Below are 23,055 nucleotides of genomic sequence, written 5' to 3' on the forward strand. Positions count from 1 at the left end.
AAGTACACAGAAAAGACCGGCTGGACCTGGGCTCCAAATTATGATGCTGATGAACTGTCCCTTGTAGTTGTTTCTCCAAGGTCTAAGGATGGCAAGGGATGTTCTTCCAGTCCCGACTTGCCCATCTCCCTAACTATTATTTAGAGCACTATGTTCAGAACTTTGGCTTGCTATCAGAAATATTCTCCCAGTAAATTTTTGCAAAGATATGGTCTGGGGTCATTTGTGTGTGTGGCAGGCTTGTTTGGTAGCTTTTTAGACAAAATACGATTTAAATCATATTTAAGTAATAAAATATAGCTTCTTTCAAATTTTAAATGCCATTTTGAATTTTTGCTTGATATCAATTCATTAATTTAGATAAGGCCTTCAAGGGCTTTCTAAATTAAAAAATGGGTAATAGAAAAGAAGCCACTGTGGCAACATTTTTTTGCATGCAATTCCACACGTATGCATTCTGTCTATTTGTGCACTTCTATGTTAAGTTATAAATAAAACCATCTCTAATCAAGAGAGAATCTTAACTTTAAAGATACAAATTTAAATGTGCCCAGAAGGATATCATGTTTCTAAGGTATCATGAGCATTATGAAATGCAATGGCTAGTATTAATTATAACTGGAAACTTTCCTTTTTGATTAAATTATGCTTATGCTTATGCCATACGTAATTGGGTTACTGTATCTGGTAGAAAATAATAATAATCCCTATTGTTATCATGTTTACAAATAAATAGTTGTCAGTGAAAAAACCACCTGCCATTACAGACATTTTTAGTGGGATTTTATTTTTTAGGATTCTACTAAATAGACATAATTTTACATTTTTATATGAATGTATGTTACACAGTTGGTGATGACACTTGTCATAGGTGTGGTTAGGTTATTTTTCCTTGAAAGAAGAACCTGTCAGGTTAACCATAACCTAAATTTTAAAGTCTACTAAATACTTCTCTAATATTTTGCTAGAAAGGTATAAGAGGAAGCATTTCATTTGTCTGTTTGAAAATGGCTCATTGTCGTTAGAAGGCTTCAGCTCTCATAGCCTAGTGTGTAAGAATCATCTGCTTGCGTGTGTTTGACTGGAAGTCAATGTTTCTGCGCTACTATGTCAAATAAGTAAGTGTTTCCATGTGAATACGTTTATTAGCCAGTTTGTTATCAGAGATTGTGCAGTGTTTCAGTTTGGTCTGCAAGCTCTTATTCACACAATAATCCTTTTGATACTAATACTGTTAATTAGGAATGTTTCTGTACAAAAGGCTGGTAGATCAGAATCAGAATGAGCAGATGAATGCAAAGATAATGGCTGTCTTCTGAACTTTTGCATTTGTCAGTCATTTCCACATCACTCTATAATAGTACACAAGTTTGGTAAGAATTGCAAAGCACGGTACTCTAAATAGCAAAATGTATTCAAAATGTTTTCCAATGTCATCTGAAGGTCTCAGATTTTTCTCATGTTCATTACTGCACTTGTATAGTCACTCATAAAATATTGCATAAATTATTGTGATTTCATTCTCAGGTACAAGATCTGGCCCAAAAGGATTTTTTATATTCATGATTTACGAAAATAATGAAAATAATTTTTCATTATTTATTTCATGAATTATTTTCATGATTTATGGTAGTTTTCTAAGGAAGTAGGTCCATACAGAAGAAATGCATTCATTTAAGTCTTTAAGTTTTGAGTCTAGGAACCATTCTTCATCTATCTCAGTTAAAGACAATGTTAGGAAAATGTGGAAATAAAAATAAAACATTGGGACTTTAATCCAAGGTACTAATGTAAATTTTATGATCTCTTTTGTCCTTTCCATTCTTTCCTACCTTTGTTCGTTGAATACATCTTCCTTCTGTTCTCTTTTTGCTTTTGCCTGTCTTGCTCTGTGAATTTTAGTATGTTACAATATTAGAGAATTTCCCAATTAGTTGTCTCAAATCAATCACTTGACACTCCTATGTATCAAAATCAGTGGAATTTGCATGACAGATTTCTCTAGTGCACCTGTTTGGGAACCAAGCAGATAAGACTCTATTTTTCGTTGTTTTTCACAATATGCTACTTTTTCCAGGTATATTTTTCAAGTAGAAAAAACCCAGATCATCACTAAAAGCTATTTTCTTGGTAGCTACAAGAACAAATAAGTCATATCGCCTGTATCTCTTTGGTTCAGAAGTAATTTGATGTACCTGTATTGAACGCAGTGATACCGATTCTATAATTTTATCTAAATAGGCACTAACTTCAGATGAAACTATGAAAGCTAAATAATGCATACACATCAGAAAGCACACTGTGCCCTTTCTATCTTCCCCAGCCCTCTGGTTTCTATCTAAATCAATATCTGTGTACTGCTGTGATGGCTCACAGCACGACGTGCATTTGGCATACTGAAACTGTTACATGCTTTAAAGCAACACAGGATCTTTGGGAAAGGCACTTTTTCCCTCGAAATGCTACTGCCAATGAAGCCCCATACAAATGGTCAATAACGACCAATTGCCTCCATTACAGAAGTCACTGAAATGGAAAAGTAACCCATACAAAAGAAAATAAACTGAAAGGAAATTTTTATTCTGGATCCATAGGAGCTTTTCTGTTTCACTAATCCAGAAAGCTTAACTTTGGTAATATATGCTCCTCTCTCTTTGCATTTCATTCTGGTCTTTATATCTGTTATTATATGATTTTTTTTTTCCCACAACATACTGCATCCCTTCTAGAAATGGATGGATTTGGTCTGCTGAAATTATTTTAGTCCTTGGATTTTGTTTTTGTAATTTTGGTTGGATTTTCTTTTTTCCTTTCCTGATAATGTATTGGAGAAATATCCATACCCACAGCAGCACCTTAATTTTGAGCTGTCATTAAAGGTATAGTTTGAGATCCATTCCTTAACCCAACAGTACTCCTGGAAATATAAGTGAGAAATTTTGAATTACTGTATTCAGTAGAAATGAAAGCAGAGACATAAAATTTAATGACTGTTGACATGTCTTACAAGATGCTGCAACAGAAATATTAGCCAGTGTCTGAAATTCAGGGATTGATGAGGGCTTCCTAATTGATATGTGGTTATGTTTACTTCAGCCAGGACTGAAAATATATGGGAGACAGAATAAGCCTGAAAATGGCCCTTCTGGCAAAATATGATAGTTATATCATATCACCGGGAGATGAAATGCTTCCTGGGTAGCAGCTTTGTAAAAAATGAAATAGGTTTGTTCCCTCCTTTTTAAGTCTTCCTGCGGTGGATTAACAGGTAGCTATTAAATCTTGGAGTATTTCTCAATGACTCGACTGTTATGATATTCCTCTACTTTTACAGGACATGTTTTCTGTATATAACTTCAGGTTCCAGGTACAAACTTGTGAATTAGAGCAACTTGGTTTCTGTAACCCAGATTTTGAATAAGCTGTCCTGGCTATTCAGAAAGTATCCTGTTCTGACTGTGTATCGAAGAAGACAAGTTTCATCTTTCAACCTTGGCCACAGCTGATGTGCAGCTCCAGTGCTCTGGGAACATACAATTTTCTTCTGCTCTAATTCCCCCGGGGGGGGCTGTGATCCCCACTTGTACCTGGGCTGGGACATAGTGGAGCATGTGGGAGGTGATAACGCTTTTGTTAGTATGCGTATCTTCCCAAATTCTGGGAAGCCCTAGGAAACATCAAACTTCAGCCAATTTGTGCTTACACTAGGGTAGTGGAACTGTAGGTTAGTCTTTATTATAGTCTTGAAAAGAAAATTGAGGTCTGTGAGTCCAAGGGTAGAACTGTTGCCTTAAACTTTCCTCTTGTAATTTGTGCTCACAAAGTGAAGGTATTTTTTTGTCATATACAAAGGTCAATCAATACACTAAATGTACCATACATCTCTTTTGTTTCTACTTTCAAAATCTCAGGACCATTGTTAGAAAATACATTTGCAACTCTTGAGCAAGCACTCCAGTAATCATGACTGTATCCTGTGCTGCTCTTTGAGAAGGTATCTTTTAAAAGAATGAGAAAAAGGAAAGAAAATGGTGAAAAGGAATTGTTTGTCCTTTTGGCTTTCTTTTTAGTTTCTACATCTGTTTTTGGTATGCGATATTCTGCATTTCCATTCTTTGATTCCAATGACATTGCTAATCTTTCATGGATAGCTTTGGGGAGACTAGAGTGAAAAAAATATTGTCTGTATAATTAACATTAGAGATTGCTAACTAGAGTAGTTCTGAATCTACACAAAGAATTCCCAGTTTATACCTCATATATTCTATTCTAAGTCCAAAAGGTGTTATGTGATGTTATGTATGTGCAGATTCAATAGCTACAATTATATTTAACCAATGTATTTTAACTGAATCTATTATAAATTAGATTAAAATAGCTAAAAGATACCTTCTAAAATTAGGTCAAAGCTTTTCAATGCAAATGTAAACCTTCCATACTAACACCTGAACAAATACATTTCCAACCTAATAATTGAGTTTATCTATGGTCCCTGTTGCAAATCCTTGGTTTATTTTGCCTTTGTTATCTTACCCGATTGTTTCAGCCCAGTGAATTCATGTGTTCTCAGTGAATTCACATAACCAAATCACCAGGCTTTTCTCATGGTCTGGCAGACCCCTGTAGTGACCCTCAGGTTGGGCTTGGTGTGTCCTCTCCTGCTCAAAGTTGGTTTGCTCCTAAATCTTCATGTCCGCAGGAATGTCTGAGCTGGCTACCCCTCTCCCCTCAATCATCCCATAACTGCAGGTGAGCGCTGTATCATGTTGTATACAGTTCTATATACCTAGGAGGGGAAATTAATGTTGCACTCTAAAATGTTCCTGCCTTTCAGTCTCTGAATAAATGGCACTGTCTTCACGTATCATGTGAATATCAGCTTATTTTTGCCTTGATAACCATACCAGTTGGAGTAGTGAAAGGCATAATGGTAATACAGGTCTAGGAACACAGATTAAAGGATATTCTTGCATCCCCTCTTTTTATTTACTTTTAATCCACAGGGGAAAATGTTCTTCTTCTCTCATTTCTGAGAGAAATAAGGTACTTCTATCCAGTGGGTGAATGTTACAAATTCTACTTGTGGAAGCCTTGCAGAAATAAACTAGAGCTTTATTTCACTGTATTACCTTACATTCGTGTAGAAGATTATTTTGGAAATCTAAGGAATACTTTGCTGCTTTGTATTGTAAATTATACTATTCAGACTCAACCTGGACTTTGATTTTAATCTCTGTGGAGGTCTCAGTGACCCATTGAGAAAGAACAGTTCCTTTTCACGCTAGGATTATGAGAACTTTTTGGACATACAGGTAGTACACGTGCATACACAATAAAACGGCTCAGATTAAAAATCCAAACACTTCCTGATTCAAAAAATATTTCCCAAGGTGTGCACTCTTCAGGCCTTCTTTACAATTTGATGTCCAGTAGTTTTTTGAAAGACTTACATAACTTACCAAAATAATTACTCTGACACATATTGGGCATAATTCAGAAAATGTAAATTTTACCCTATGTAAATCAGAATTATGGAGAAGCAGAGGCAGCATGGCAATGGGATTCATCTTGGGCCAGCAGTATTTTACTTACCTGGTTTATCATTATTATATTGTGCAATATTTTGTAACCGTAAGAGGCTACAACCCCTAGAGCATCTGGACTTTGAGTCAAAAGCAATTATGTCAACCATGTGTAGAAGTCTGTTTGAAACTGTCTCGGTTAATAGAAGGACAGGTAGGATACTACTGACTCATGCTGATGTGGGTCCAGCTCTGTGATACTTGAATTCAAACACTTGTTGGCAAAATGACAGTGAGTTTTCTTTCCATATATTTTCCATCCAAATTTCAGTGATTTTATTGGCTGTGGCTTGCAGAATGCCACATTCATATCTTCATTCATCTCTCTGTAGACAGTGTTTATTTTTAGTGCTGCAGTCGCCATGGTGCCCAGGAGGGAAAAAACATTTCTATATAATAATAACTTGGAGAAGTTCCCTGTTAACATAGTAAAGATTGTCATCTGTGATACCGCATCAAAAGTAGCAACACTGAGTAGAAAATTAGAAAAAATCAACAATCCAGACTTCCAGTATACTCAGAATGCTTTTCTATTACCAGTTGTGCATAAACCTGGTATATTATGATGGGATTGCAAACTCTGGAGCAAGATGTAGAAGCATCAGAGTTCCAGGCATAGAAAATAATAGTGTTATTTGATTTATCCATGTCCTAGATATAATTGTAGCTACACCTTTCTCAGACTTCTTTAGGAGGATGGGACATCTCTTTCTAAGTTGGGTCACTAAGGTGAATTATATTCTGGTTTTGAAGCCTTTCTATGACACCTGTAAAAGCCTGGGTAGCTCATATCAAGAACTAGGAGCAGTATATCCCCAGCCAGGTGGAAAAGTCAAGTGTGCTCAAGGATAATCAACAGCGTCACAAAACCTTGCCCAGTTACCATTTTAATGATTTTCATGTTTTCATTCTCACTCTCTTCCTTGTTTCTTGTTCTTTTAATATCAAACTGTCTTCAAGGAAGAGATCATCCATCCTTCTGTGTGTTTGTTGAGCACGAGTATATTCTGAATGTGGTGGTAACCGTTTATTTCTACATTATAAGTTTAAATGGCTGGATTTCTGTGGGACTTGTGTGATATGCAAACAGCATTTTCATATTTGCAAAAAAAAAAAAAACCCAGAAGCAAATAGCAACAAAAACCATGTCTGAAAAAAAAGGATCTGTTTGAAAGAATCTAGTTTTAATCTCAGAGATCTTCTGGCCTAAATAGTTACTTTGAGTTTATTACTCTGAGCATATAAATTCTTCCCAGCTAGTCAATTAAGCCTTGGGAAATGTCCTGCATCTCACTTATTATAACTGTAAACTGATAATTTGTAATAATTGCTTTATGCTCTAACCCTCACAGTTGCCTTCTGTTGTCAAGTAGTGTAACTCAAAAGTGGTGAGGTTCCTTATACCACGACACTGGACTGCTGTTCATGAAATAATTTTAAAGCGATGTTTCTTTCTCAAGAACCAGACGATTTGTTGCTCATCTATCTACAACTTCAGGGATACAAGGCAGATCATAATTTTGCCATTCATTGCAAAGCTATCTTTTTCCTAATAGCCTCCACACTTCCAACAATTTCCAGCAATCTGATAGCTTGTTTGCAGAGATAATCAGTCAGATTTTTTCAGTGCTTTATAATCTCCAGTAACAATTGTGTTTTGTTATCCTTCGATCATTATCTCGATTACTTTAATTTTTCTCTTTCTCTTTAAGCCTGAGATCCAAGGTCTTCAAATTTCTACATTGCAACAATTGAAGTTGAAATGATTTCTGGCCACTTTTGAATAGCTTCTAAGTTCCTGCAAAACAAATTTTACAAATCTGTATCTTTTAGCATTATGGGCAATGGAAGTGAGCAGACCCGCAGTAAATTCCTGATTAGAAGAAAACTCTGAAGAGAATTCAAATCTTCAGCTATCAGAGGTGTATTGGATGTCTTTAGCATCTTATGAATCAACCCAAGAATATGAAAAGCTCAAGTAAATAAATACACAAAAGAACGGAGAGAAGCATGTCATTTAGAGGCAGTTCATTTCTGACATGACCCATCTGTCTTCCAAAGCGCATAAAAACTCATCCCTTCTAATAACCATTTTATCAAGTCTGACAGAGTTTCTCTTGCTGTCTTAATGCTGTACCGATCTGGGCTAAGCACACTCTGGCAGCAGTTGCGATTCAAATTTGTATTTTGTCTTTTGCTAGAAAATAGATGATTGATTGCCAGTGCAGTTCAGAAACACATGGGCCATTCATTCCTGGCTAGTTTTCTTCATGCACTTTCTACAATTGTCACTGTTTCCCTCAGTTCTTATTATAGAGCAAATCATTCCCTTGCCCCTCATCCTGCTGTGCATTCAAGGTTCCCAGCTGTCCTCATTTTCTCTATTCTTTTAGGAAAATCTCTTCAAGAATCTGCTCTTCAATGCCTTTTCCTAATTTTCTGTGGGTTTAGGATCTCTTGTAGTGCAAACCCACATGGGATATGGTCATTTGCATTATTCAACCCTATTATCTTGTTACTTTAAGCCATGCCACTTTCAATTGAAGTTGTCTAGTGTATTAAGTTGTGGTTATTCTTTGCAGCATTTACTTTGATCCTCTTCTCTAAATGCAACATCTGAAACCGCTCTCTGCCTGATGTTTTCTCCTTTTCTAAGTGTCATGTACATGTGATTGGTGACCACAAAATACATTAGTTTAGCAAATATTTGTGCTCTCCAAATGTTTGTTGTGCTGCATGTTTTGTCTTCTAAAAGACAAAAGTACAGGCATAGAGATAATTCTATGACCAATTAATTGATGACAGGAGATTTTGTATCTGTTTCTAATTCTACATGATTGACACAATTAAGGAAAGAGAGGCACAAAAATTATCTACGGAATGGGAAAGATCAGACTTCTTTTTCTCATAAAGGTTCAATGAAAAATTGATTAACGTTTCTAGAGCACTTTGGGACTCTGGGTCACAAAAGTACTGTGGTCTTTATCACACCTGAAGACAACTGAACCTACTTACTCAAATGTCCTTAGGACCTGGTTTTATTTGTCATCACTGTTTCATTGAATTTGTCACAGGGAACAATTAGCTAAGTACATGCAATGTACTTCATACTTCCAAGTGGAAGAGAGAGTGGCAGCCTCTGTGTTCTAGTGGCAAAGTTAGTGGCAACATATTTAGGTGTTCTTTCTGTCTAAATATTCTCCAGGTACATATCAGAAAAGTAATCTCATATTTTTATCTAATGATTAAACTTAAGTGTCATTTACAGGAGGAAAAGGTAGAAAATTCATTTATTTTGTCTTTTTCCATACTGAGAAATCTCTAAGGAAAAAATAAAATTCAAATAAAATTTCACTGTTCTGACTGTACTGCCATACAGTCAAAAACTATATTGAAGGATTCCCTTTCAATAATTTTTCTAAATATTTCTCATTAAGGACTCCCCTAACCGAGGTGAGTTTTACCCCTGGAGAAATAAGGCTCAATTTATGGGGAGGTCTGGATACAAAATCCATTTGCCTGTATTTTCCTATACTGAATTATAGGACTTGAAAATAAATAATATTTTCATTATTTTAAAAAAAAAAAAAAAAAAAAGATATTACACACTTGGGCCAGTTAGATGTAAAGTCCTCTTCATAAGTTTCTCTTCAGGCTAAAGTATTCCCAAACCCTGTCAGCAATCTGGGGTCTTATACACTGGACTCTCCTGCTGTTTGTAAAGTATCTGGTAAACCTCTCCATAGATATACAATATCCTGTTTTCTTTAGGGCTTTTGATCCAAGCATTTTCCGTCTTCATCCCCAATCTTCCTTTAGACTGATTCACTCAGAAAACTTCCTACTCATTGATATCTTTACCAGTTTCTTTTACCAGGAGGATTTTTATTTGAGCTGAATAGATTATACTTCTCTTTGTTCTGTAGCAAACACATATCTTCTTTTTTTTAAAAAAAAAAAGTCACTGTTTGGTATTTATTAACATTCATTTAATTGCTTTCCTTGTTACCTATATCTAATTTCCCTGGTTCCTTATGTCCCCCAAAATTCAGAAGGGTGTACTAAGGTCTGCATTTTCTTTCGCTGTAAAAATTTATGGGCTATTTTAATACAGATTAGTGAAAGTGCAATACCAAAGCACTGTAGGTGGTAAAACCCAGTTATCATTTGTATGATTAGTTTCACCTTGTAGCCATGTCTCTGAAAAATGCAATTAACAGTTTCATATTCAGCATTTCTGGCTTTTATTTCATAAAAAAAACCCTAATTGGTAAACACAGCCTTGCCAGATTCTCTGCAATTCACCCAATTCTCGTAACGTTAATTGGCTCAGCTTCAACACACATTGGATGGGTTTTCAAAGGCAGCCGCAGATTAGAGAGCTTGCAAGCACTTGTGTTTCACAGTACTGACTCCAAGGAGACTGAGGGAGGAAAAAAAAATATTTTAAATTAATGCTGAATGCAGGCGAGCTCTCTTGTCCAATGGTTGCCATGGCAACTGTTTTGTCTGCTAATCTGATAGCAGAGTGTATGTTTATTGGTACACATCTCTAATGACCTTCAGAGACTAAACTCAGCTGGAAAGTAGTATTCTACCACTGTGGTCAGAGACAGCAGCTAAGTGATTACATCCTAAACTCTATTATTGTAGCTTATACTGTTGTGGGGTTTTTTTTCCCTTCGTTATTGTTGTTCCCTGCTATGCATTGCCCCAAAAATGACAATTTGCAGTGCTTAGGTGCATATCTTTGGTAACAGATACAGTGTGTCAGATACAGTATGTAAAGTTTTTACGGTCAGGTTTTTAAACTGCAAATTCTTATATGGCTGAGCTGAGGGAATGTGTCACTTTTCTGTCTTTCATAATGGGTTAATTCAGTATAGCTGGGATTCTAAAAAAACAAGAAAAATAAAGCGAAATTGCATATGATGTGTTGTGCTGGAAAAATAGGGGGAAACCCCATATTCCTCTTCCTGATGAACAAACTCATTAAGACAAATCTTTTAAACTTGAACAATGTTGTTTCTCATACCATGAAAAAAGGTAATTCTCAAAATTCAAATGTTATGCCTTTAAGTCAGAAACATTAATTATAGCTGCTTTGCTGACAGTTTTTAATTTTGTAATCATAGTATACAAACTTCTTGGAACAATTTCTAGAAGCATACAAAACCAAATTTTATCCTAATTAACCAAGCAATCTTTCTTTAAATCTGGGGGTGTATGAGTGTTGACTCTGCCTTAATTACCAGCACTGCATGCATGGATGCCGTACAATAGCCAATTAATACAGGAACTGTCAGACTCATACAGAGGGGGATTGTGGGTTTGTTTTCAAATCCTACAGACCAAATGGCACCTCAGCCCTGCACAAAATGTTCATATCGACCTCTACCAGGTATTTCGGTCTTTAGAAATTAAGCATTAACTAGTAAAAATCCTTGGGTTTGAGGTACAGTAAATGGGAAGGTCCTGGATGGGCACGCCCGAGGTGGTGCATCTCCTGCCTCCTGGGCACAAGGGCTGCCCAGTGCAGAGCACACAGGAGAGTGCAAGAGGAGGGAGAGGGGTGGCTGCTGCCTCGGGCTATTGCCGGTCCCTGAGGTTTGCTGCTTTTTGCCTAGAGGAGAAGTGGGGAAGCTGCTGCCACACTTGTCCTCCTGCCCTGCGATGGTCCGTGGGCAGGGGCTGCTCAGAGCAGCCCTCGCCTCCTCCCGGGCTTCCTATGGGGGGAGATGGAGGGTCCAAAAGTAGAGAGACCCAACAGAGAAACACCTGAGGAGTAAAGGCAAAATAAGAGTGAGACTGAAGGGACCTAAGAGAAGATGAAAACAGGCAAGGAAAAGAAGCTGAGCTAGGAAACAAAAAGTTACTCTGCAATAATTCAGAAGTGATTTAGCTACCTACATCCACCTCCACCATTTGAGTGTGAATGGTGGAGGCCACCAAAAAGAATGAAAGAAAGATCTTGAAACAGAGGAAAAAGTACAGGAAAGACTAAAAGAGAACTGTTATTAAACAAGAGAACTATCTGAATTATTTTACCTACCAGAATGTTCAAAGTTTGATTTTCTCACATTAAAATCTTTGATTTGAAAGTTTTGATCCTTGTCATTCACAAGGAAATAAGACAATTAGCACACCGGGGGCTATGTCCCTGCTATCATGAGTCCCTTGTTCTTTTATTATTATGTTCAGAGCTTAGGACACATCGGAAACACCACACATCTGAAAGCCTTCCTAGCAGTCAGGTCTTCAAATCTTCTGCAAATTTTACCAAGTGGCATCAGCTTAAACCTATGGTCCCACGGGCACTCGCCTCCTGCTGCACCTCTCCCATGGGGCTGCAGCACCAGCTTCCTGGGGAAAAGGTATGAAACCTGTCTCCATACTAAGATATCAAGTGTTTCCTTAGCCGAGCTGAAGACATGTTTATGTCAGATCTTCAAACTGAGTTAGTGCAGAGAATTTATTTTTAAACCTTTGCAGGAATAAGCTTTCAATCCCTCCTTGTCATTCCCCTCCCATTCTCCCTTGCCCAAACTTGGTCATTCAATATGGTATCAAATCACCTTGTCCTCAGAATGCTTTGTTTCTAGGCTTGACCCCCTCTGTGTTCCAAACTTCGTTCTTTAAAATGAAATAAATTGGAAATTAATATAAACCCTTCTTTTATTTTCATCTATATTAGCTGTTACTTTCTTTTGAAAATATCAATCCCTGCATTTTATAAATTTGATTTAAACCGTTGGCTGCAGCTGCTTCAGCCTAACCGAGTGGTGTGCTAACTTAGCAGTGGATGCAATTCAAAGCTGTTTATTTGTGCAAGGGCTTCAGGAAGAGACCCTGCTACGTGTGATTGGAACAAAACAGGCATTTTCATGCAGGAGTTCGGTTCTTCTCAATGAGATAAAAAGATGCATAAAGTAAAGGCTTGACTGATTTTTTTTTTTTTATCCTTTTGAAGTTCTGCTGACCTTCTTTACAAGAGTTGCCTTATGTTCACAAAAACAAAAATCTTCAAATCACTGTCGGGTACTTCTCTTTCACCAATTAAGGTATTTATCTTCATATATATTTCAAAAAATAATGACAACGCTTTCCCTTCTCCTGTGCGAAGCATATCTGAGACCCTTGGTTTATCTAGAAATTGATTTTCTTTATTATTTTTTTTTAATGGGAAGAAAGGCAGTTGCAATTTTATTCTTTCCTTTCTGTCATTATTCCTTGAATGCAGTCCTCCACTCTGGTTCTGAAAGGTGCTTGAGAACCCTGATTTTTTCCCCTAAATTACCAGGTTATTAACGATCAGCTTTGTATCTAAGTAAGGAGTGCAGATAGGGCTACTTACTTAGCAGGCTGTTCAAAGCTAATTTCTACATCTCCTCTAGGGCCCCAGTCCCGATGCAAGTAAAGTCAATTGAAAATCTTCAGTGAGGGAGGACGAAGTTCTAAACTGCCCCGTTTCTCTTAGTTATGGTTTGCTCTGAAAAGGCTCCTTTTTTAAAAACACAATCCATTGGCTGTTTTCTGCTTGAAAAGCATGGTTATAAGAAATGTATTATTTGCACTTTAAAAGAGGTAAGGGAGCAGAAATGGAATGCTGAGTTTTGTCCCCTGAACTAGAAAAGGATGTATGTGAGTATTAGTGCTTTTTACAGTTTTCAGAAGTGTGTATTATGTCTCAGTAACACAATCTTCCTTTAGTATCACTCTAAAATATGTGTACTATGTCTGCATTGCTTGACATATTTATGCTGATGTTAATTGAAGAGACCACAGTTGAGCCATTTTTTAAATATAGGGAATTTGTATCAAAATGCACTGAAAACATATTGAAGTTCCAGCCTTATATTTTTATAGAAGATAAATAAAGTAGATAAAATGAAAGCATAATTAACTCTTTCATTTGATCCAAAATATTTTATTAAAGTTACTTTTACAGAGCATTCCAAACATTTTCATTTTTCAGGCTGATTAGGAAAAAAAAAAGCCACATTTCAAATTTCAGAGTTCTTTTTTTTCCTTTATCATCTCTGATGATACACAAAAATAAAGAAATATTTCTGTAGGAGAATTTATGTCAAATTTGTTATTTGTTATTCTTCTGAATGTATGCATTGACACAACTGATTTCACTCTTCCAGCAGTTCAGGTTTTTAATAGAATGCTATCATATCTGGGGAGGGAAAGAAAAAATCTTTTTCTAGCTCACCTGAATAATCTGTGCAGGATATCCTCTATCATCTTAAAGGTATATAAAGGATTTGATCTATTTTTGCTTATGTTTGTAGATTGATAGCCATCATTAAAACTGAGTCATCTGTTTGATTTGTCATTCGCTTTGGTTAGTGATGGTAATTATTTCTAGAAATCTAATTAGTGTAACCTTTCTATAGCTAACTTTCAACCCAGTTTATCTATAGAGACAAAAAAAATAATCTGTAAAAAGGCATTAGGTCTTTTATATATACATATATATATATATATATATATATATATTATACACTGGGTTTTTTTCACACAGAAAACCTAAAATAACATATCTTTTTTATTTTACCCCTATTGAGTGAAAAGACATTATGACTGCTTCCTTCCAGGAGTACTCGAGGAGTTTTTTCATCCCTTGCTACCTTGATAACTACTTCTATGGCAGTGAATCACTGTTGAGTCATTATCATCATCAGTTATAGAGTGCTTTACTGATTTTGTCCCACTAATGCATGGGGTTTCTGCCGCCTTTCTGTGCAAGGGTGAGTTAGCTAATCATGACAACACCCTCAGAGTAGGTAAATACCACAGGTATCAACCTCAGAACTGTTTCAGGACAAAGAGAGATGCCCTGTAATAATTTGAGAGAGATGCAGAAGTTAAACTGAAGGCAATCTGTCTTAAGAACGTGTCTGACCTCCAGCTGGGTTCTAACATGTCTGTTTAGTCTTCTACTTACTTACCCAAATTTTTGCAAATACGTTGCCAAAAATAATGGCTTGTAAAATAATAATTAAATAAATAATGCTCATCTGATTCCAGTATTTTAGGATACTATTTAATGATATATAAGGCTAAATTTCCCCAAAACCTTGTTCTTAAACATGTGCTTAACTTCAGACTATTGAAGCAAATAGCGCATATCCACTGCTAAATACACACGGATGTTTTGGACAATCCTGTTACAGAAAAAAGGACAAATAATTGTCTTATTTCCCGTTTCTCTTCATGCAGCACTGCTATGCTCTGTACCTGCTCCATTACTCTGTAATGGATTGTGTCAGACTGTGTCATGTTCTCCAGTTTGTGCTGATTCCTCTTTGCAATACAAAGGAGTAGTTAAGGTTGTATCAGCATAGGATGCATCTTCCAACAATTAAACTGTATTTGCAGGACTCGAATTGACTGCTATAGAGAATTTCAAAAAGAACTCGATTCCAAATCATTCCACCTACATTTTCCTTGTTTTACAAAAACTCTTAGGATAAAAAGAAAATCTTTGTGTTTTCTTGACCTTTATCTAAACAAGGCAAAGCATTTACATATATAGTGAAATGAAAATGCAGATGAAAACTGAAATTCTTTTCTTCTGACTACACTCCATTGGGACATAACATCATGTGTGGTTTCAACACAAAATTTGCTTGAGAAGCAAATTCAGACTCGAACCTTTGCCTGTCTATACATATGTGCAAAAAAGAATAAGCTCAGCATGAGAAAATGGTCCTACCATTCAAAAATTCTATTTCAATTTCTCTTTGTTATAGATGTCATTCTCTGTAATAGAAAATGCATACTATGCTACTTATTTCCAGTGCAACATGGGTAATTATGTCCCTTAATTCTGTAATCTCTATTTTTAAAAATATGAACAAATGATCACATAAGTCCAGAAGCCCCAGCCATTACATAGAAAACTTCCATTGCTTTATGACTTCAAAATTTCTAAAATAGATTAACCTGTCTGCTAACAGTGAAAGGGCTGTTTCATGAAAATTCTTACATGTTCTCCTTCATTTCAAAACTTACTCTACCAAACAGCTCAATTCAACGATGTCACTGTTTGCACAGTTATCTACAAAGCTGATCCTCCACTCAAACAAGAAGCCTATTTTGAATTTAAAGTATAAAATATTCCCATTAAAATTCATGGAATTTGGCTTATCTATATTGTTCTGAACATTTGGCATTTTAAATAATATAGTAACCTCCACAAAAGGCAAGATAGATGAAGAGTAATGCCAAAATGTCAAGATTATGCTGCTGCTTCCACTCTGTCATCACACTACACAAATACTGTAGACAAGTTACTGCAAAGCTAAAGGGCCACACAACGTGAGAAAACCACAGAAATATAAATATATGCAATAATTCAGAATCTATGACATGCATATTCTGTTGACATATGTATGGAAATATCCATATAGAAACACAGTTTCTTACTAATTTTTCTTCATAAAACTTTACCTTTTCTTCATGCTATTTCAAATAGCCCAAGTGCACCTCAGAGTTCATTTCTCGTTCTCTATCCCCAGCTCTATGTATTGAGATGGAAATGTAAGTTTATCCTTCTCTCAGATCATCCCCTGACCCTACAGCTCCTAGGTATCACCAGAGGTTTCCACAGTAGATCTGACCTATTTGCAAACCCCCTCACTTGGAGACGCTGGCAGCATCCAAATAATGACTTGAAAGCCATTTGTAGTTTGTTTAGGACAAAAGGATGTCAGAAGAGAGAGAGACGGTTTTAAACTTGAACCGCATCTAAGGTTTCCCCAACCTGGACCCAAGAACGAGCAGTGCCTTTGGGCACACTTTGCAGAGTCCTAGTCCCTTTGTCCCTTTCCAACCTGCCAATCCAGATTGCCTTCCACAGGGCTTCTCCTTTCATCTCCAAGTTCCTCTGATTCGAACACTTTGCTATCCAAGCTTGCCAATGCAAGCTTGTACCCTCCTTGGATCTCTCTCAATTGGTAATTTAGTATGTCATGCTAGAGTCTCTTCTTGCCATTGCACTGCCACCTTTGCTTGCTTTTTCAATCACTTCCAGTGCAGGCTTGGTCTACAAAACTCAACATACAGTGACTTCTTTCACTGATCTGGACATAAAACTGTTGCATGTGGCATTCATTACAGTACTAGATGTCATCTCCACTGTCACAGATGTATTCCTCAGTGACGTGTTATGGTGCTCCAGCCTTGTACTTTAAAAAGCTTTATTCCATTTGTAAATATTTATTTAGTGATCAAAGTCTGAAAGTAGCTTTCCTTTCTGATTTTGGGGTTATTTTTTCTCTGTCTAAAGAAGGCTTCACAGTGAAATGCCAATTCTAATCTGATTTTCTGTGTCTAGAGTATATTTTATTAACCCTTTTTTATTTTCTTCAGTGATAGATTAGTAAATTCCAAAGTAGCTTAGAAACATTGCTTAGTGACCTTTTTGTTCTTTGCATTTTTTGAGGAGAAATCAACAAAAGACAACAATAGTAACCTTTCCATATTCATTACCATAAGCTGCACTGACCTTAAGAAGCACTCTTATGATTCCACACTTGTATACAGGGTACGGCTGCTGTGCTGATTTCAAGAACTTGACAATTTTTCTCTTCTTAGGGCTGTGAGGGACAAAGAAATTAGGTATATTTGAATACCTGTGCATTTGCACAGGATGGAATGACAGGTGAATCTCCCAAACCTTATACTGGAAGAGTAACCTTTGTGAATATTTCCTCAAAAATTTTCTTCTATGTGACATTAAGTATAAAAGTTTAAAGGTGTCTTAGAAGTCTGGTAAGAACAGGATCATTTTCATTATTGGTTTTTATTTATTTAAGAATAGGCTTATTATTATTTTTATTTAATTTTTGAGAGAATAAATTTTTTTTTTTAAAAAAATATCCTTTTATTTCCCTTTCCTGGAGAGGAGGAGAGTCCAAATGAGGAGTATTAGGGTTTAAAGGGCAAAGGAAAAAATAGAAAGTATGTGTAAGCTCAGCATTGATGAACCTACATTATTAGATTAAGCTTGATTTCTGGAGTTTCTTGGTATTTGATCTTCATACCCTAATTAATGTTGCTGCTAAACTCCACATTGTTTTCTGGGAGATTTTCTGAAAGAAAAAAGGAGGATAGAAAATAAAAAATGAAATTAATATGTGTAAGACTTCAGCTTATCGGGTGAAGTCAAAATAATTTCTAGTTCATAAAGAATTAAGTGATGGTAAAACTATTGTATTCTATATTTAGCAGCCCTGTGGTTTCAAGAATGTATTAGTTGGTGATAACTTAAGACAAAATTGTCAAAAAGAGACAAACCTCTGTTCTGGCAAAACTCTGAACTCACTGTCCTCTCTGTCCTGAATAACCTGAAAAATTATTATGTGCCTGTTTTGCTGCCTACTAACATACAGTCCCTTTCTAGATTATTAATGAATCTATTAAATAGCCAAAGACCTAGAAAGTAACCATGAGATGCCCTGTCATTAACCTTTCACCACGATAAAAACGCACTGTTTAATCATATTCTTTGTTTTTCCTCTTCTGGCCATTTGTTGGTCCGAGGTATTGTTTTCCTCTTTACTTGACAATTTTTTACCTATATTCATCTCTTATAAGGGACCTTGAAAAATCATTTTGGCAATCTGAATAAAGTATGTCAGAAGATTCTTCTTTATTCATTATTTTATCAACATATCACAAGGTTTCTAAGATTGTAGCTCTAAGATGTTTTCTTCAGCACCAAACCAAACTTAAAGATCTGTTATGCCACTACCACTGCCTCCTCTGTAGTAAACACAACTGTTTGTGGAGCTGGGTTATACAGTCTGATTTTCAAATATATAATAGAATTTTTAGTGAAATTTATTTTACTCGTAATCCATTTTAGGGAATAATTCTCAAACAATTATAGTGGCACAATTGTTCTAAGGGCATTACATTACAAGATATGTGAGGGGAGTGGAAACTGGGGAGGGAGGGGCATTGAAGATGGGTTTTCTAGAAAACAAAATGTAGAGCTATAGTCTAAGGGGCACGACATGATGTTTCTTCACAGAAACAATGCTGATTAGCCCCTTTATTATCACCATCTTACAAGTGTTTTATTTTTCTGATTTGAACTGTCATCTGCATCCTCTGGTCAGTAATTCCCTGGAGTGATTCTATACATCTGGTTTGATTTTAAATGTAGCTGCAGTACACTGCGCGCAGCAGAGAGAGTGTATTTTATAAACATTTCAGATAACTTGTGGATGAGTTTTTTCAGAAGCATTGGGTGCTTGCTACATGTTCCAGATCGCCCAGCGCCTCTGTTTGACAGTATTTCATCTTAATTACTGGAGTCGAACAAGGGTCTCCCGTTCCACTGAGGCAAAGGATCGTTTGGTTTCTCAGATGGACCTTTCTCTTCCTTAATTCTTTCATTAACCTCTTCTGGTCTTGAGCAAATTTGTCTCATTCTCCTCATTCTGGTGTCCTCAAAGAATCTCTCATTTGGCTTTCACTTCGAAATCATTTTAGACTCTCAGGTTTTCATCTTTCAAAGTGTTGGCTGTAGTTTATACTGCCATTGGGGCTCTACCAAACACTTTAGTTTCAAATTTTAATTAATTTCCTTCTAACCTGACTGGCCTCTTGGATCTGGCCATTAAGAATTTATTCTCATCTCCCTGTTTTCTTCATCATCCATTTCGATTCCCTCTTGATTTTTCTCAGAGTAGCACCAATCCTTCCTAGAGATTTTATTTAATTTATGTTTTTCAAATTCTTGTTAGCCTTTGGGCTATCATTCCTTGAAAATTTCTTCTTTGAAAGTTTAATAACGCTTCTGGCGCTCTTTTGGTAAAAATACCCTATAAACTCTATCTAGAATGGGGTTGTCTGTGGTAGGACTACAGGAGCAGCAACAACACTATCATTAACAGTGCTACATCTTTAATTTCTCAGACTTAATGAAATAAACTCTCCCTTGATTTTTGTGTTTTATAATGGGAGAAAAGGAAACAAAAATCCATCAGAGAAGTAATTCTAGGCTTAGAAGATGATTTTCCATTAAGAAGCAAACGTGCAGAAAAATAAAGCTAAGCCTTGGCTTCTGTTTGATCGAGGAAATCCTGTGCCCTACACCAATTCCACTAAAATGTGCTCTATTCTGCATACTGGAGCAATATAAACAGCCTGTCATCGCCAGAGGGTGCAATAATAGCATCATCCCTTGCGGTGCGGGGCCTCTGAGTGAGCGCTAGTTAGAAATTAGTAGTGCCTCTGTAGTCAAAGCAATGGAAGTACCTCCAAAGATTGATTCATATATTCTGTTTTACAATTCATATATTCTGCTTTAGACATTTATTTTAAATACCACTTCTGGAGCCGCCTGCCTGCCTCCAGCAACTATAGAGAGAGCCTAAATAACAGACACGTAGGTGGCAAAGTTAGGTGTAATCAGTCCTGCCGTGACTGTCATTTTGGGATTCAGTAAAACCTGCAACTCCCAGTACCACCAGCAGCCCCTTGGGCAGTTCCTGCTGTGTCCATGGCTTCTGTGGCAGACAGGAAGAGGGGCAGGATTTCCCCCTTAGATGTTTTATGCTATGTATCTAAAAAGGTCATGATGTTATATCTGTTTCTTAAATGGTTTTTTGCTAGGTATCTATAAAGGTCATGTTTCACCACAGCCTGAGGTGTCTGTCCTAACCAGGGAACTGTGTTAGCCTGTTTCTATTCCCAGTCTGTCGTGTACTTAGTTATATAAATGTAAATGTGTACTTAGTTATATAAATGTAAACCCTGCTGTTCTGAAAACTTTAATGCTTCCAATTGTTTCCAAAATGTTGATAAGTATTTGGCATTCATAAGGTATGACTGGTTGCTTTCATTATTTTGAGTTTTCTCTCTTGAAGTCTTGTGGTTATGTGATAATTTCAGGGGTTTTTTTCAGGAAAAATGGCTCCAGTTGTTGAGGCTTCTTTCAAATAAACACAGTTGCAGCGTTTTGCATTGCATGAATTTTAGATGCTGAGCCATCAGCTATGCCAAGATTTTTTCAAGATTCTGGGTTCAGAAAGGATAAAACCAAAATCTCTAGCTCAGGACTGAGTCATTTTTCTGCCCTTCATAAAAACATTTAATGAGTCCATGCTAATGGCACTTTTGGAAAGGCATCTGTAAGGCCTCAAGACTGCTCACGGTCTGGTTCTTGAGAGACTGCCTCATGGTCCGTCTACAGAAGATGTGAGAAAACTGCTATTTTCTTGTTACCATTGCCATCACGGAGGATGTTAGCTTTTGCTACATCAAATTTCAAACTTTCCTTTTGTTTGGGTTTGTTATGCATGGTGGAAATGGGAATGTAACCGTAACTTGTTAGATATACAACCTAGCTTCAACTTGAGAGGAAAAAAATCATTATAATCATCCCCTGGTAATAATTCTACCATATTTTGTGGCATCGAGAATATACTTATACAGCCCGATGAACTCTCACTGTAAAGGGCCAGTGCTGTAGTTCCACTAGCTGGATTTTATCAAATGCATAGAGGACCAGCAGCAAGCTCTGAGAGAGTAATTGCAAACAGTAGATCTTTCCCTTGATTTGATAGTATGGATTGGATAATTTTCCAAATCACTAATTCCTCAGCACAGCGTACGGCACAGGTGGCTGCTGATAACTCAAGCCTGCATAGAGTCACAAAGCTGACTTGTTCACGGCATCGCTGCCACTGCACATGTTGGTATAAAACACACAACGATGCTCCAAAGGAGGAGAAAGAATGAGAAATGATAACATTAAATCAATAATCTTTATTTGACTCCTTTTATCTTTGTTCAGCTCAGTAGCACAAGAAAATGAAAGCAATGGGTTTTGTGAGAAATTTGGATAGCAGAGAGCGCTCAGCCACCATGAAAGTAATTTCATATCTGGAGATGAGCTGTGAAAGCAGCTTTTCTGTTTATTTGAAGGATAGAGCAGAGAGGCCTAATATGACCAGGAGCAGTTTGAAAACAGCAGAAAGAAGTAGCTGCACGTTTCTCTCTAAGTGTCTTAAATCTCTTTCAGATTAGGAAACTGATCTCATGAGGAGGCATTAAATATGGCACACATCTTCAACCTGCTAAATGGTGGTAGCAATGCCATCATTAGCTACGAGTTTATTTTGGTAGCATGCAGAGATCAGATTGTATAATTACTACACTGGCTCTTGCAATATGTTATTGGCTCAAACCTTGGCAGACACACAGTAGCTGAGCAGACTGATCAGGTTCAGCCCCAAATAGTCTGATTTTTCAGGATATGCAAGCCATATGACACGCAAAACCCAAGGATTTTAAAACTTTTTACAGATATCAGATACAAAAAGAAATAACTTCTTTTTGGTCTCTCTCCTGTCACAGCACCCTTCTCTCCTTGTTCAAATACCTGTGTATTACCACCCCCAGAGCAAGCGTATTTTTAAATAGAATTTGGAGCTCACAGTCCAGCCACATTATTATCGTTGTCAGTATGGTTGTTAAATGGATGACAGCAGTTTATGGGCTGGATGGGGAAATATTTGCATGCCGGTAAGGAATGCCTCTTGTACTTTTTGGCCACTGCCTAAAACCTTCTTGTCACAATATGGTCATGTATTAGTCTAAAGGGAAGTGGAAAAGGCCAAAGCAAAAACTCCTACCAGCTGAGACTATTTAACCTACCATCTGTTTCTGAACTGCCGACTAGCCTCTAGTTACCGAGGAAGCCGCCATCCAGTTAACCTTGCTGAGCAGTGTGTTTCTGACTTCGACTAATGGAGGTAGAGTAGGAAGAAATGCATGGATTTTAACTTCTGTGCTTCTTTTCATTGAGAGCTCATAGTCTGGATGTGCCCTTATGAAAGTAGCAGCCGGGTTCTGAGGTTTTCTCGTGGTGGTGTGTATTGCAGATTCTGTGCAAGTATTAAATGTGCCATATTGCAATGTCAAGCATGTAGGAAGACTGTATATCCAAAGCAGGCTTGTTCTGAGCCACTAAGAGTATTTCTTATAGCTGTAGTGTTAGCAAAATTTTCGAACATCTCTTTTGTTTAGCAGCTTTGCTCTTACGTTACTTCACTTTCCAGTTAATTTATTGGTTCTGAGAGCACAGCAGCTCGGATTTGATCTCACCAGCCGGTGCTACTAAACACATAGATGGTCTGCAAACGGAAAGGGGTCCTAAAGCGTTAAGGAAATGTTCCTAGTAATTCTGTAGGTGGCACTCTTTGCTCTGCATCAGTCTTCAATCCAGGCCTGGATACAGTGCTAGTGGTTTTCTATACAAGGTACCAGGACCGGTATCTTTGTTTACATCCAATTTCAGTATCATGCAAATGATACTTTTAGTGTCGACTATGTAATCTCTACTTGCTGTCCTAGATTATCACATTATATTGCTGTGTGCTTCTAAACCCTTAGTGGCTTGTGGTGGTGGTGATATTCATTACTGCATTATTTCTTTTGTGATAAT

The 23,055-nt window shown here is 36.9% G+C and overlaps 1 protein-coding gene across 1 annotated transcript in view; it reads left to right on the plus strand.

The window, feature by feature from the left end:
* The window catches only part of PTPRN2 (protein tyrosine phosphatase receptor type N2), a gene marked incomplete at its 5' end in the record, with an annotated part of 501,249 nt that overhangs the window by 168,880 nt on the left and 309,314 nt on the right, over positions 1 to 23,055 (plus strand). The window lies entirely within an intron of this gene.

Source organism: Egretta garzetta, unplaced genomic scaffold (genome assembly GCF_000687185.1).
Source record: "Egretta garzetta isolate BGI_Z169 unplaced genomic scaffold, ASM68718v1 scaffold633, whole genome shotgun sequence".
In the NCBI taxonomy this organism is placed as follows: Eukaryota; Metazoa; Chordata; class Aves; order Pelecaniformes; family Ardeidae; genus Egretta; species Egretta garzetta.